Consider the following 15,335-nt stretch of genomic DNA (forward strand, 5'->3'; position numbering starts at 1 on the left):
TTCTGAATGACAGTGTTGCTGGATACAATATTCTTGGTTCTACATTTTCCCCATTCAGCATGTTGACTATATCATAGCACTCACTTTCTGCCTGCCAAGTTTCTGTGGACAGGTCTCCTGCAAACCTGATTTGTGTGCTCTTGGTTAAGGACTTTTTTCCTTTGCTGCATTTAGGATTCTTTCCTTGTCTGTGTGTTTCATGAATTTTATTATGAATTGTTGTGCTGAAGGTTAGCGTTTCTTGAATTTGATGGAAGTTGTCTGTGCCTCTTTAATTTTGATGTCTGTATCCTTCCCCAGGTGATACAAGTTTTCAGTTATAATTTGCTCAAATAAACCATCTGCCCCCTTTGTCTTCTTTTCTTCTTCTGGAACTCCTGTGATACCATGTTATGACACTTTAAGGATCACTGAGTTCTGTAGGTTTACATTTGTGATCCAATACTTTTCTTTTCCTCTCTTTTCTGCTTCATCAGTTTCCATAATTTTATCTTCTCTATCACCATTTTGTTCCTCTGTTTCATCCATCCTTATTGTCTTTGCATACAGTCAGTTTTGCATCTCAGTTATAAGGCTTTTTATTTCAGTCTAACTAGTTTTTACTTTTTTTATCTCTGCAGTAAGTCATTCTCTAGTATCTTCTATTCTTTTCTCAAGGCCAGATAATATCCTTATGATTGTTGTTGGCTCAGGCACCTTACTTATATCAGTTTTGATGAAATCGCTGTCCATTACTTCTAACTGTTCTTTCTTATGGGGTGAATTCCTCAATCTTGTCATTTTGTTCAGGTTACATTTTTGTGTGTGATTTTTAGAAAAGCCTGTTATATTCCCTATTCCTGAGTGTAAAGGCTATATTAAGAAAATGTCCTATATTGTCTTGGGCCTGATGCTTAAGAGATGTTTTAGAGTGTATACTCTGCTGTTGTGTTTTGATTTTTCTTCCCTCAGGTCAATATTCTGTAGAGTTTGTCTGTAGAGTTTCTCCTTGCCTGAAGTCGGGGTGGGGCATTTGGACCTTGTCCACTCTGGCAAGTTTTAAATTGGTGTGTTTCACTCTGCTTTTTAAAGAAGTCAGATCCTTCCATTGAGGTGGATTTATTTATTTTTTACCTGTAGTTGTTTTTTTTTAATTTTTTTATTATTTATTTATGATAGTCACACAGAGAGGGAGAGAGAGGCAGAGACACAGGCAGAGGGAGAAGCAGGCTCCATGCACCGGGAGCCCGATGTGGGACTCGATCTCGGGTCTCCAGGATCGCGCCCTGGGCCAAAGGCAGGCGCCAAACCGCTGCGCCACCCAGGGATCCCCACCTGTAGTTGTTAAGTTTGTTTTCTCAGTACTTAGATTGATTTTGGGGATGTTCAGAATAATTTCATATTTATCTTGCTTTGTTTGAGGCATGAGTCAAACTTACTACCTTCCTATTCCTCTACCATCTTAACTCTATGCCCAGTATTTTAAAGGCCCAGATGAAGAAATATTTTCCATGGTTTGAAAGACTGTATCTTTCAGTAAGCCCCATAGACATGATACAGAACCTTAGTATCTGTCCTTACACCTATGGTTAATTAACCCATTGCTACAGTAGTCACAGTGGTGACTGATTTACATCAAATTTAAAGAATCTGTTATAAGAGTAGATGGATTGAGAAACTAGGAAAAATATGTTTCATGCCAATGATAAAATGGTGGGAAAAGGGCCCATCAAGGTCTTTTGTAAACAATTGTGGCAATATATAAGATTATCTAGCATCCTTGGAGAAAATATAGACAATCTAATTCTGTTTTGTTAAGCCTATAGAAGGTACTGCCTGAATGAAAGAAGTTTACTCCTTTGAAAGAAGGCTGAAAAAATCCTGGTATGTCATTGAGTACTTCTTTGCTAATGGAGGTATTTTAGGGGTTTTTATTAATTACTCCTTGGCACTAGGGGTTAGGCCAATGTTGCACTCTAGTGTGTGCAATAGGAAGCAACTGGAGGTCCAGTGTTAAATTAACCATTTATTGGTCTTGCACTAACAGACTGTACAAGGTCTAATAGACACTGAGGCTGAATGCACATTATCTATGGAAATCCCTAGCAATTTTGGGGAGAAATAAAAGGTATTAATGTTTTGAAGGGAAATTATCAAGGTCTGAGAAACTAGACTTTATCTATAAATCTTTCTAGTGCATATTGTCCCCATTCCTGAGTATATTTTGAATGTGGATATTTTACAGAACCTGTATCTAACTACAATGATAGACAAATTCAAGTTGCATATCCCAGTAGAGAAACCCATCATGATGGGTGATGCAAAATGGAGAGCCATACAGCTGCTGGTTCCCCAGAGAGTAATAAATGAAAAAAGAGTATAAACTACCTAGGGGGCATAATAAGATCATTGCTATCACTAGAGTATTAGAAAAGGAGGGGGTAATCAGGCCTGCTCAAAGCCCATTCAATCCAAGTTGGCCTATAAAAACATATAATGAGGCCCAATGAATGACAATAGAGTATAAGGAACTTAATAACATTATGTGCTTATTTTTGCCATGGTGCCTAACATGGTCTTTTTAATAGAAAATATCATGGCATCCATTAAGAGATATCATTATGCACTGAATCTATCTAACGCCTTTTTCAGCATTTCATTAAGACCTGAATCCCAAGACCAATTTTCCTTCAAATGGAAAGAGAGACCATGGAACTTCCAGGCATTACCCCAGGGGTATTTCCATAGTCCTACAGTTTGTCACAGGATGGTAACCAGAGATTTGGAGAAATGGATATTGCCAGAGGAGATGGCACTTTATCATTAGATGATGCTATGTTAACTGGTGATGATTTATCCCCCATGTTCAAGATTTATCCTCCCTGTCTCAAGCAATCATGTCATTACAGGCATCCTTACAGTCACAAGACTGGGAAGTAAATACTGATGAGGTCCAAGACCTGGATCAATCAGTAAAGTTCCTGGGCATCAGGTGGTTGGGTAAGACAAAAGTAATGCCAGAAGCAGTCATGGTATAAGGCAATATAAGCCTTCCGAAACTCTAAAATTGTAAAGGGATTACAGGCTTTTGTTGATTTATTGATTTACTGGAGACCTTTTATTCCCCATCTAGTACAGATATTAAGATCTTCATATGCCTTAGTTAAAAAAGGAAGACAATGGGATTGAGGTATTAGGTAACAAGAGGCTTTCTTAAAGTAAAAAAATGCTAGTAAAACAAATACAGGGCCTGGGGATATTAATTCCAGATATGAATTGTGAATTTTTTTAAAGATTTTATTTATTTATTCATGAGACACACAGAGAGAGAGGTGGAGACACAGGCAGAGGGAGAAGCAGGCTCCATGCAGGGAGCCTGATGTGGGACTTGATCCTGGGTCTCCAGGATCACACTCTGGGCTGAAGGTGGCACTAAACTGCTGAGCCACCAAGGGCTGCCCTGAATTGTGAATTAGATATAATTTCATATCCATAAAGGTTTGGCTGGGGTTTGTGACAATGACAAAATGAAAAATCCCTTTAGGATTCTGTTCTCAGTTATCGAAAAACACAGAAGCTGGGTATGGTAGCATTGAGAAACAACTTTTAGCTGTATACCTTGCACTGCAACAAATGAAAAGACTTGCTGCTGACCTGCCCATGATGATACAAACTTTTCTGTCAGTAGATTTGATTAAGGACATGCTCAGCAAACCTAAGAGTGCCTGTGCCTAGGTAAGCACCTTACAGAAATTGCATGTTTACCTACAGCAGAAGAGCACTTACAATACAAGCCTACTATCTCATGAACTGCACTGGTTACTAGAGTTTGTCACTTATGTCAAACCAGCCCAACTTCTGGAAGTGACCAATATTGTGTCTTTCCTCCCCAAGTAAAGGAAAAGTTAGGCTTGCTTTCAGATACATAGTACACTGATGGCAGCTGGCAGGGAAACCTTTCGACTTGGTGTTCCTCTGCTGTCCTACTGGATTTTGATGTACTTTAGCTGAAGAAGAAACTAAAAGTAGTAATATGCAGAATGAGGTTGATAAGGATTGTGTTGATGCATGAGCCCATGCCCATTGATTTGGCCCCTGACAGCTGGGCAGTATGGAAAGGGTTAACAACATGGATGCCACAATGGCACATAGAAGGCTGGGTTATACTAAATAAACCCCTGTGATGAGCGGCACAATAGATAGATATTTGGGAAGTATGCACCAAACTCAATGCATCCTTCCAAATATGATGTGTGTCCAATCACACCTCATCCATACTGCCAGAAATCATGAGGCAGATGCTCTATCCCAGGCATAAATCTTTCTTCTGGAGGACATTCTGGTCTCATCTGATGTGAAAGAATGTGTCCATAAATTGAGACACAAAGGTCCCAAAGCTACTTGGAAATATTTTCCAAGCAAAAGAACATTTTCCTTTAAAATATTCTTATCTACATGCTTCTGACAAGTATTGCCCCCAGTGCTACCTCAGGCAATGTCCATTGCATCATACCCCAGGGTATATTGGATGGACTACATACCCTGTTACTTGCAGGTAAATGGATTACATAAGCCCTTTGCCAGTATTGGAACAGCACAGATATATGCTGGTATGTAGAGACACTTCCACAGGACTTTTACAAGTATTTGCCTATTAAAGAGCCAATCAGGGTGCAACTACAAAGGGATTAACAAAATTAGAGAGCATAAATGGGACATTGACTTAGATAGGGATTAAGCATAACATTTTACTGGCCTTGAGGTCCAAAAATAGGAAGAGGTCAAGGATATATTATGGACTTTCTTTTTTTAAAAAAGATTTTATTTATTTATTCATGAGAAACACGGGAAGAGAGGGGAAGAGACATAGGCAGAGGGAGAAGCAGGCTCCACGCAGGGAGCCTGATGTGGGAATGGATTCCAGAACCCCAGGATCATGCCCTGAGCCGAAGGCAGATGCTCGGTGAGCCACCCAGGCATCCCTATTGTGAACTTTCCACCTGCCATACAATCCTACTGCTCTGAACCTGTGTGAAAGGATACATGGACTAATAAAAAACCACATTGAAGACTTTGTCACCAGGGGCATCTGAAAGACTCCGTTGATTGGGCTTCTGACTTGATTTTCACTTGGGTCCTGATCTCAGGGTCATGATATCAAGTCCTGCATTGAGCTCCATGCTGGGCGGGCAGCCTGCTTAAGATTTTCTCTCTCTCTTTTTACCTCTTCCCCTCCCCACCTCTCTAAAATAAATAAATCTTTTTTTTTTAATGACTTTGTCACCAGATGGCTCTTTCACAGAATGGTCTCCATGACTAACAGAGGCAATTCAATTCCTTAATGACACACCTACAGCAGGACAGATATCAGCCTATGAATTTCCAATCAACAATGCCCCTGAAGTTCAGGCACTGCAGGTATAGTATTGTTAGGAGGTTGAGACCTATCTGGCTGAAGGAGGGTCTCATTTTCCAACTGCCACAAGACCTCACACATGGTGAGACTTTTGCTCATTTGAAATTAGCTTGGAGTACCACCCCACCCCTGTGGCCTGAGATACTAATCCCTTGGGGTCAAGGGCTCATATCCACTATTATTTTTAACCTATTGTTCTACATTGGTCAGGGCCCAACACACATGCAAATAACGGCTTTTGAACCTCTGACACTTCATACTGAGGCAGCATTGTTAGTATGGGTGCCAGCTTAAATGCCTATGTACAATATAGGCAGATTCTCTGATGATATCAAGGGGCAGATATATGGTAATATCAGCAAAGGTTGGTATTGGCTCATGGAACCAAACCACCACCATATCATTACTAAATAAGATTTTCCATATCTGCTGCTTATATAACACATTTGTCTTATCACCACTAGCTGATACTCTTTCCTGTTGCATCAGGATACATCTTCCTGTCATGGGTCACCACTTATTTTGAAGTTCACAATCTCTCCAACTCTTGGGTCTGTGGAAATTATCTCTTTATCAGGTTTTTGGGGAAACCATAATTCTAAGTATTTTATTTTGTCTTATACATATATTAATATTGCAACTGTGGCATATGGATGCAAGTCATCTCCCCAATATCTGGCTCTAGGGTCATTGTGGGAAAATGGCATATAAAGACCACAAGCTGTAAAGATGTCAGGGGTGGAGTGTAGGAGTCCTGACAATATCGAATACATCTTTGGCCCTCCGTATTATTCATGCTAAAACACTGACCTCCCTCGGGACTATATGTTCCACACCACTTGGAGGTAAATGTATGCCCTGAATGGAATATGGAAAGGCTTGTTCTGATGATTCCTAAAGTAGTACACAGATGGCACAACTCTAGATAACTAGTAGAAATGACTGAACAGGCTTTACCACTTTAAATAAATATCCTTAGACCTCACCACAATAGCCCTCTCTCTATAAATGATGTGGATCGAGGTCCAAATGTGTGTGGGGGAGGCAGAGAAGAGCTGTATAGCGCCTGGATCATACGTCTGCCTGATCTTCCCATCAGTAAGTTACCTTGACTAAAATTGTGAAAATGGTATGGAGTGGCTGACCTCAGTTTTCAGTCTCAAACTGTATTCTCAGTCTGAAGGATACTTTACTGTGCTTCCCCCATCTTCTGACACCCCTCTTGTCTTTCAATAACTCTGATTTTAAGAGAAATACTTAAAAACACTGGGATTTTCCATTATACTGACATGGATTTTCTAGTACATTCTTTGAGCTTAGAATATGTCACGAGAGAATGAGAAATAAGAGAGGGAGCTTGGGAAGATGGTGAAGTAGGAAAACATGAATTTACCTCATCCCATGTTTTCAACTAGATATCATACACATCTAAGTAAAAAAAAAACAGAGAATGATCTGAAGACTGGCAGAACAAACTACAGAACTAAACAGGAAAAAAAGCTGCGTCTGAAAGATTAGGAAGATCAGAAAGACAGAAGCAAGATACTTATAGGAGGAAGGGAGGGAGGGAGAGAGGGAGGGAAGGAACTATGCATGTGGAAAAGGCAGAGAAATGAGCCTGGGCTGCAAGCATAGTTCAACATTCACAAATCTATCAATATGATACATTATATGAATAAAATATAGGACAAAATCATATGATCCTCTCAATAGATGGAGAAAAAACATTTGACAAAGTACAGCATCCTTTCTTGATTAAACCTCTTCACAGTGTAGAGATAGAGGGGACATGCCTCAATATCATATAAGCCATATAAAGCCCACAGCAAATATCATTCTCAATGTGGAAAACTGAGAGCTTTTCCCCTAAGGTCAAGAACATGACAGGAATGTCAACTATCACCACTGCTGTTCAACATAGTCCTACCAGTCCTAGCTTCAGCAATCAGACAACACAAAGAAATAAAAGGCATCTGAATCAGCAAAGAAGAGGTCAAACTCTCACTCTTTGCAGATGACAGGATACTTTACATGGAAAACAGAAAAGACTCCACCCCCAAATTGCTAGAACTCATACAGGAATTCAGCAAAGTGGCAGGATATCATACCAATGCACAAAAATCAGCTGCATTTCTACACACTAACAATGAGACAGAAGAAAGAGAAATTAAGGAGTCAATCCCATTTACAATTGCACTCAAAATTGTAACATACCTAGGAATAAACCTAACCAAAGGGGCAAAGGATCTGTACTCAGAAAATTATAGAGCATTCATGAAAGAAATTGAGGAAGACACTAAGAAATGAAAAAATGTTCCATTCTCATGGACTGCAAGAATGAATAATATTAAAATGTCTATGCTACCTAGAGCAATCTATGCATTCAATGTAATTCCTGTCAAAATACCATCAATTTATTTCAGAGAGTGCCAACAGACACATGAAAAAAATGTTCAACATCAATCAGCATCAGGGAAATACAAATCAAAACCACAACAAAATATCACCTCATACCAGTCAGAATGGCTAAAATGAATAAGTCAGGAAATGACAGATGTTGGTGAAGATGTGAAGAAAGCATAACCCTCTTACACTATTGGTGGGAATGTGAACTGGTGGAGCCACTCTGGGAAACAGTATAGAGGTTCCTCAAAAAGTTGGAAATAGAGCTACCCTATGACCCAGTAATTGCACCACTGGGTATTTACCCCAAAGATACAAATGTAGTGATCCAAAGGGTCACCTGCACCATAATGTTTATAGCAGCAATAGCCACAATAGCTAAACCATGGAAAGAGCCCAGATGTCCATTGACGGATGGAGATACACACACACACACACACACACACACACACAATAGAATACTACTCAGCCATCAAAAAAGAAATCTTGCCATTTGCAATGATGTGGATGGAGCTAAAGGATATTATAAGTGAAATAAGTCAATCAGAGTAAGACAATTATCATATGATCTCACTCATGTGGAATTTAAGAAACAAACAGAATCATAAGGGAAGAGAGGAAAAGAATAAACCAAGATGAAATCAGAGAGGGAGACAAACCATAAGATTATCTCAATCATATGAAGCAGAGAGTCACTGGAGGGGAGGGAGGGGGGACAGGCTAACTGGGTGATGAATATTAAGGAGGGCATATGATGTAATGAACACTGGATATAATATAAGACTGATGAATCACTGAGCTTAACTCCGAAAACAATAATACATTATATGTTGGGATCCCTGGGTGGCGCAGCGGTTTGGCGCCTGCCTTTGGCTCAGGGCGCGATCCTGGAGACCCGGGATCGAATCCCATATCGGGCTCCCGGTGCATGGAGCCTGCTTCTCCCTCTGCCTATGTCTCTGCCTCTCTCTCTCTCTCTCTCTCTCTCTCTCTCTCTCTGTGACTATCATAAATAAATAAATTAAAAAAAATTAAAAAAATAATACATTATATGTTAATTAATTGAATTTAAATAAAATTTATTTTTAAAAAAGAGAGACAGCAGCCTGCTCAAAGAGGAAACATAAAAATGGCAATTTACACAATGGTAGGGCCAAATGGGAGATAGAATTTTAATATAATTTTGGAGTGTGCTGAGGAACTTCTCCAAAAATGAGGGAGCTGGCAGGAGCCATTTTCCTCCCTTGCTCTCAGCATAAACATAAAGCCACAAGCTAAAGGCAATGCTGCACATGCCCATGAGTTTTCCTGAGGATGAGCCCAGTCCAAAATTTTGGGCCAAGGCCAAATTTTGTTAAAGCCTCATATGCATGCTGACCAGCTGCTGGTTGCACAGCTACTGCAGTGCACCATGCACAACCACCCTGGTGCCCAGCAGTGTACCCCAAGCCACCTTTGTGCACTGGACCCAGCTGTGTCCAGCTTCACACCCCAGCAGCCCTGGCACACAGCCCGCAGGCCCCACAGCATCTCGAGGGACACAGGATAGGATATTGGCTCAGTGCCATTTTTACTAATTTTGTTGCGCTAATCTCAATTTCCCTGGCAGGCATGTCACCTCACACTTGGCTTGCCTGAGCACCCCAAATCCACATAAAGCAAGCCCAGGCCACAATAGGCAGAGTCACTGCAGACAACTGCACTGAAAGGAAACTATCCAACACACATAGAATAAACCTCTTAAGTGCCATGTTCTGGTGAACAGGGGACATAGCATTGCAGAGCACTTCAGAACCTCTTCTCCATAAGTCATTACGCAAAAGCAGTAGACACAGCTGACTTTCTTCACACACAGAAACAAATACAGAGAGGCAGACAAAATGAGAAGATAGATAAATTTATCCCAAATGAAACAACAGAACAGGGACTCCTGGGTGGCTCAGAGGTTGAGTGTCCACCTTTGGCTTGGGATGTGATCCTGGGGTTCCAGGATCGGGTTCCCCATCAAGCTTCTGCATGGAGCCTGCTTCTCCTCCTTCTGCCTATGTCTTTGCCTTTCTCTGTGTCTCTCATGAATAAATAAATAAAATCTAAAAAGAAAAAAAAACAGGACAGAATGTGAAGCAATGATCATATGGATACCCACTGGACTCCAAAAAAAAAGGAAGGAAGACATAAGTGAGACCAATTACACAGAGATAAGGAATGACATAGCACAGATAAAATATACACAAAACGAAATGAGAAATGCATGTGATGTAATGAACAGCACGTTGGAAGAAGCAGAAAAACAAATTAGAGAGCTAGAAGACAGACTAATGGAAAGCAATCAAACAGGACAAAAGAGAAAGAAAATAATTAGACAAAACTAGAATAAACTCTAGGAACTCGGTGACTCCATCAAATATAACTTTCATATAATAGGGGTCCCTGAAGAAGAAGAGAGAACAAAGGAGAAAGAAAATGTATTTGAAGAAATAATAGCTGTAAGGGGAAGGAGTTAAGATGGTGGAGTAGTAGGGGGACCCTGAGCTTGCCTCTTCCCCTGAAACACAGCTGGATCAACATCCAGCGATTTTGAACAACTAGGAATATGATCTGAGGATTAAGAAATAATCTGCACATTTGGAGGGAGAAAGTGTGGCAGATGTGATGATCAGAGCTGTGAGCTGAGGGAGAGGAGAGCCACAGGGCCATGAAGGGGAGAGACCCTTTCTGAGGAGCAAAGTCAGGGACAGAACAGGAGAGAGTACAGTCAGTAGGAGTGCACATTATACCACAGTGAGGAGATCCCCTGGGCTTCACTGGGACAAATCTCACCCCTTCCCAGACTGCTTTTGGAAGAGTGTATCTTACTGCTCCAAGAACAAGAGGCCACCTGGGAGCCATTGAGCCGTGCTCAACAGCTGGGACAGAGGTGTGAGCAAAAGGCAGGTAAACTTGTAAAAAGCTTTTTGCTGTGAACCACGATAGGCTTAAACCATCATGGGAATGCCCAGTGGCTGCTTTTCTAGGACAGAAGCAAGCAGAAAGCAAAGACATGGGTAGACTGCAGATAACCTACCTGCTGCTTTTCCCTGTTTGCCACAATATATTCAATCCTCTGCAACAGCTTTTCTGGGACAGAATGGAGTAGGGGACTGAGTTGTACACAGAAGGCAGTTAATATTGTTGCAGCTTTTTGATGTGTATCCCAACAAATTCTAGTCATCATGCACACACTGTCCAGCTGCTTTTCTGGGACAGAACAGTGCTGGGTGCTCTGTAAGGCCCTCATCCAGGGAAAGGGAATGGGTCCACCCTTTACCAGGCCCTTTAAAACTGAGTTTTGAATCCCAGCCACTGGCCAAAGATAAAATACAGATCTGTGGTGCTGGGCATGACAATGGTCTGGGAACAGACAAGTTTAGATCAGGGAACTGATGAAAGCCTGGGACACAAGAGGTTCTTTGCTTTTCTGAGAGGGCCTGCTGAATAGCAGTGGGCCAGGAGTTTCCCTCCCCAGGGACCAGAGGGCAGAGTAATGCCATACTCCTCCCCCACCACTTCTCCCTCCTCCCAACTTCCCACCAGCAGAGTAGGACTTCAGAGAGAAACACAGAACCTCCAGTGGAGTCTGGAGTCCCTTGCAGTAAACCCTGTCACCCTGCTCTTGGCAGGGGCATTTTTAGGAGGGCAAGTCAGCTTGTGAACCATCCAGCAGATCTCTTTCCCTCAGAAGACCAACACAGGCTCACCACATGTACCAACTGATACCAACCGACCAAGTGGTTGCCTGAAACTACTGATTAAACAGCAGCTTCTGGTAGAAACAAGACCAGGCTTGCTACTTTTTTTTCTTTAATTTTTAAAATATTAGTTCTTTATTTTTCTATTTCTTATTTTTGAGTTTTTAATCATATATATATGATTATATGGTCTTATATATATTATATATATAGCCTTTACCTTTCTTTGTATTAGGCTTATAGTTTTTCTATCATCTATTGATTTGTTTCCTTCTCTTATTTCTCAAATCAGGCTTCTTATTTTTTTCTTTTATTTTTTCTTACTCTTTTTTCCTTCTTTCTTATTCTTTGGAATCAGGCTTACAGATTTTTGTTTGTTTGTTTACATTTTTGTCCCTATTGATTGTCACTAACCTTTCTTGTCTTAATGAGTAAAATAATGTCATTCATGACATAGATTGATAACAGGCTTATAGCCAGAATTTACTGTGCTAATGGATTTCCTTTACATTACATTTTTCTTAAAAAAATTCAAACTGTGGTTTTCAACCCCAATTCTCAGATGTTAATTAATTTTTTTTAAATTTATTTATGATAGTCACAGAGAGAGAGAGGGGCAGAGACACAAGCAGGCTCCATGCACCGGAAGCCCGATGTGGGATTCGATCCTGGGTCTTCAGGATCGCGCCCTGGGCCAAAGGCAGGCGCCAAACCGCTTCGCCACCCAGGGATCCCTCAGATGTTAATTATAAACTATTTAATTGTATTAGGGAATTATCATGTTACATTTACTTTTGGATAAACCTGCATTAGATGCGTATAATTCAGTAAGTTTTTTAAAATGTTAATTTGTCCTTGTTTAGAAGTTAAGCACCTTATCAAGATACTGATTTAAGTTTTAAAATCTTTGTTTATAACTTTGTAACTTGAGAGTACTGGATGCTGTAGTGATATCTCTCACATATGTGAAGAGAACGATAAAATTGTTTATTTACAAAAAAAAAAAAACTTGGATCAGGCTTTTTTTTTTTTAATTCTCCAGGCTTTATATTAAGAAAAAAAATAAAAGCACACCTAGTTTAAGGTTCAAACACTCCCTGTTACAAGCCAGGAGGAACTCTGTAGAGGTGACCAAGGGAAAGAGCAGTCGAAACACAACTGCAGAGTGTACTCGACATACAACAGAAACACTTCGTGAAGTCTATTGTTCTTGTAGTTGTTTTTCTTGTTTATTTTCTTTGTCTTTCTTCTTTTTCTTTTCTGGCCAAATGATAAGATGGAGAAATTCATCCCCAAAGAATGAACAAGAGGTAGTACTCACAGCTAGTGATTTAATCAATACATATATAAATAAGATGTCTGGGGAATCCCTGGATGGCTCAGTGGTTTAGCGCTGCCTTCAGCCCAGGGTGTGGTCCTGGAGACCCCGCATCGAGTCCCACATCAGACTCCCTGCATGGAATGGAGCCTGCTTCTCCCTCTGTCTGTGTCTGTGCCTTTCTCTCTCTCCCCCCGCCCTGTCTCTCATGAATAAATAAACAAATATTTTTTTAAAACCCAAAGATTATAACAATACTAGCTGTGCTTGAAAAACATATAGTAGACACCAGAGAATCCCTTACCATACAGATAAAAAAACACTAAAATCCAGTCAGTCTGAATTTTACAATGCTATAATCAAGATGCATTCCCACGTGGAGGCCATGAATGAAACGGAAGAGCCATTAAGTGATATAGAAGATAAAATTATGGAAAACTATGAAGCTGAAAAGAAGAGGGATAGAAAACTAATAGATTAAGGTAGACTTAGGGAATTTAGCAATTCCATAAAGCAAAATAATACCTGTTTTATAGGGGTCTCAGAACAAAAGTCAGAGAAAGTGGCAGAAGGTGTGTTTGAATAAATTATAGCTAAGAAATACCCTAATCTGGGGATGGAAACAGGTATTCAAATCAAAAAGGCATAGAGAAATCCTCTAAAAAACAATAAAAATTGGACAACACCTTGACATATTACAGTGAAATTTGCAAATTACAAGGATAAAGAGAAAATCCTGAAAGAGCATGCAACAAGGGGTCTCTAATCTACAAGGATATATGCACGAGAATGGCAGCAGACTTGTCCAAAGAGACCTGGTAAGCCAAAAAGGACTGGCATGATATATTCAATGTGCTAAATGGGAAAAATATGCTTTGAATAATACTTTATCTAGTAAGGCTATCATTTGGAATAGAAGGCGAGACAGTTTACAACATAAAACTAAAAGAATTCATGAACACTAAATCAGCCTTGCAAGAAATATTAAAGTGGAACTCTGACCAGAGAGAGAGCACAAAAGTAACAAAGACCAGAAAAGAACAGAGACAATCTACAGGAACAGACTTCACAGGTAGTACAATGGCACTAAATGCATATCTTTCAATAATTACTCTGAATGTAAATGGACTAAATGCTCTAATAAAAAGATAAAGGTTATCCAAATGAAAAAAACCCCACAACACTCATAGATATGTTGGTTAAAAGAGACTCATTTTAGACTCAAAGACACTTCTAGATTGAAAGTGAGGGGTTGGAGAACAATTTATCATGCTAATGATGTCAAAACAAAGCTGACTTTTTTGTCAGAAAAAATATATTTTAATCCAAAGACTATAATAATGATGAAGAAAAATAAAAAGCTTTTGCACAGCAAAGGAAACAATCAACAAAACTAAAAGGCAACCTATAGAATAGGAGAAGATATTCACAAATGACATCATATTAAGAGTTATTACCTGAAATCTATAACAAACTTATCAAATTCAATACCTAAAAACAAAAAAAATCCAGTCAAGCAATGGAAAGAAGACAGAAAAAAACATTTTTCAAAAGAAAATGTAAAAATGACTAATGGACACACGAAAAAAATGCTCAACATCACTTATTATCAGGGAAATATAAATCAAAACCATAATGAGATACCACCTCACACCAGTTAGAATGACCAAAATGAACGACTTAGGAAATGACAAATGTTGGCAAGGGTGTGGAGAAAGGGGTACCCTCTTGCACTGTTGATGGGAATGTGAACTGGTGCAGCCACTCCGGAAAACTATGGAAGTTTCTCAAAAAGTTTAAAATAGAGCTATCTTATGACTCAGCAGTTGCATTACTAGGTTTTTATCCAAAGAATAAAAAAGAAAATAGTGATTTGAAGGGCAACATGCCCCCCAGTGTTTATAGTAGTAATGTCCACATTACCCAAAATATGGAAAAAGCCCAGATATACAAGAAATTAATATATAAAGAAGAAATGGTACATTTATACAATGGAATATTACTCAGCCATCAAAGAGAATGAACTCTTGCCACTTGCAATTACATGGATGGAACTAGAGGGCATTATGCTAAGCAAAACAGTCAGAGAAAGACAAATACCATATGATCTCAGTCATATGTGGAATTTAAGAAATAAAGCAGATGAATATAGGGGAAGGGAAGGAAAAATAAAATAAAATGAAACCGGAGAGAAAGGCAAAACACAAAAGAATCTTAACTACAGGGAACAAACTGAGGTTTGCTGGAGGGGAGATGAGTGAGAGGATGGAGTAATTGGGTGAAAGGCATTAAGGAGGGAACTTGATGTACTGAGCACTGGGTGTTATATGCAACCAGTGAATCACTAAATTCTACCCTGAAAGTGATAATATCCTATATGTTAACTAAATTGAATTTAAATAAAAAAGAAAAGAAAAGAAAAAAGGAATAGCTGAAAACTTCCCTACTAAGGGGAAAAAATAGATATTCAGATCCAGGAGGTAGGGAAACC

The sequence above is a fragment of the Nyctereutes procyonoides genome, unplaced genomic scaffold (genome assembly GCF_905146905.1).
Source record: "Nyctereutes procyonoides isolate TBG_1078 unplaced genomic scaffold, NYPRO_anot_genome, whole genome shotgun sequence".
In the NCBI taxonomy this organism is placed as follows: Eukaryota; Metazoa; Chordata; class Mammalia; order Carnivora; family Canidae; genus Nyctereutes; species Nyctereutes procyonoides.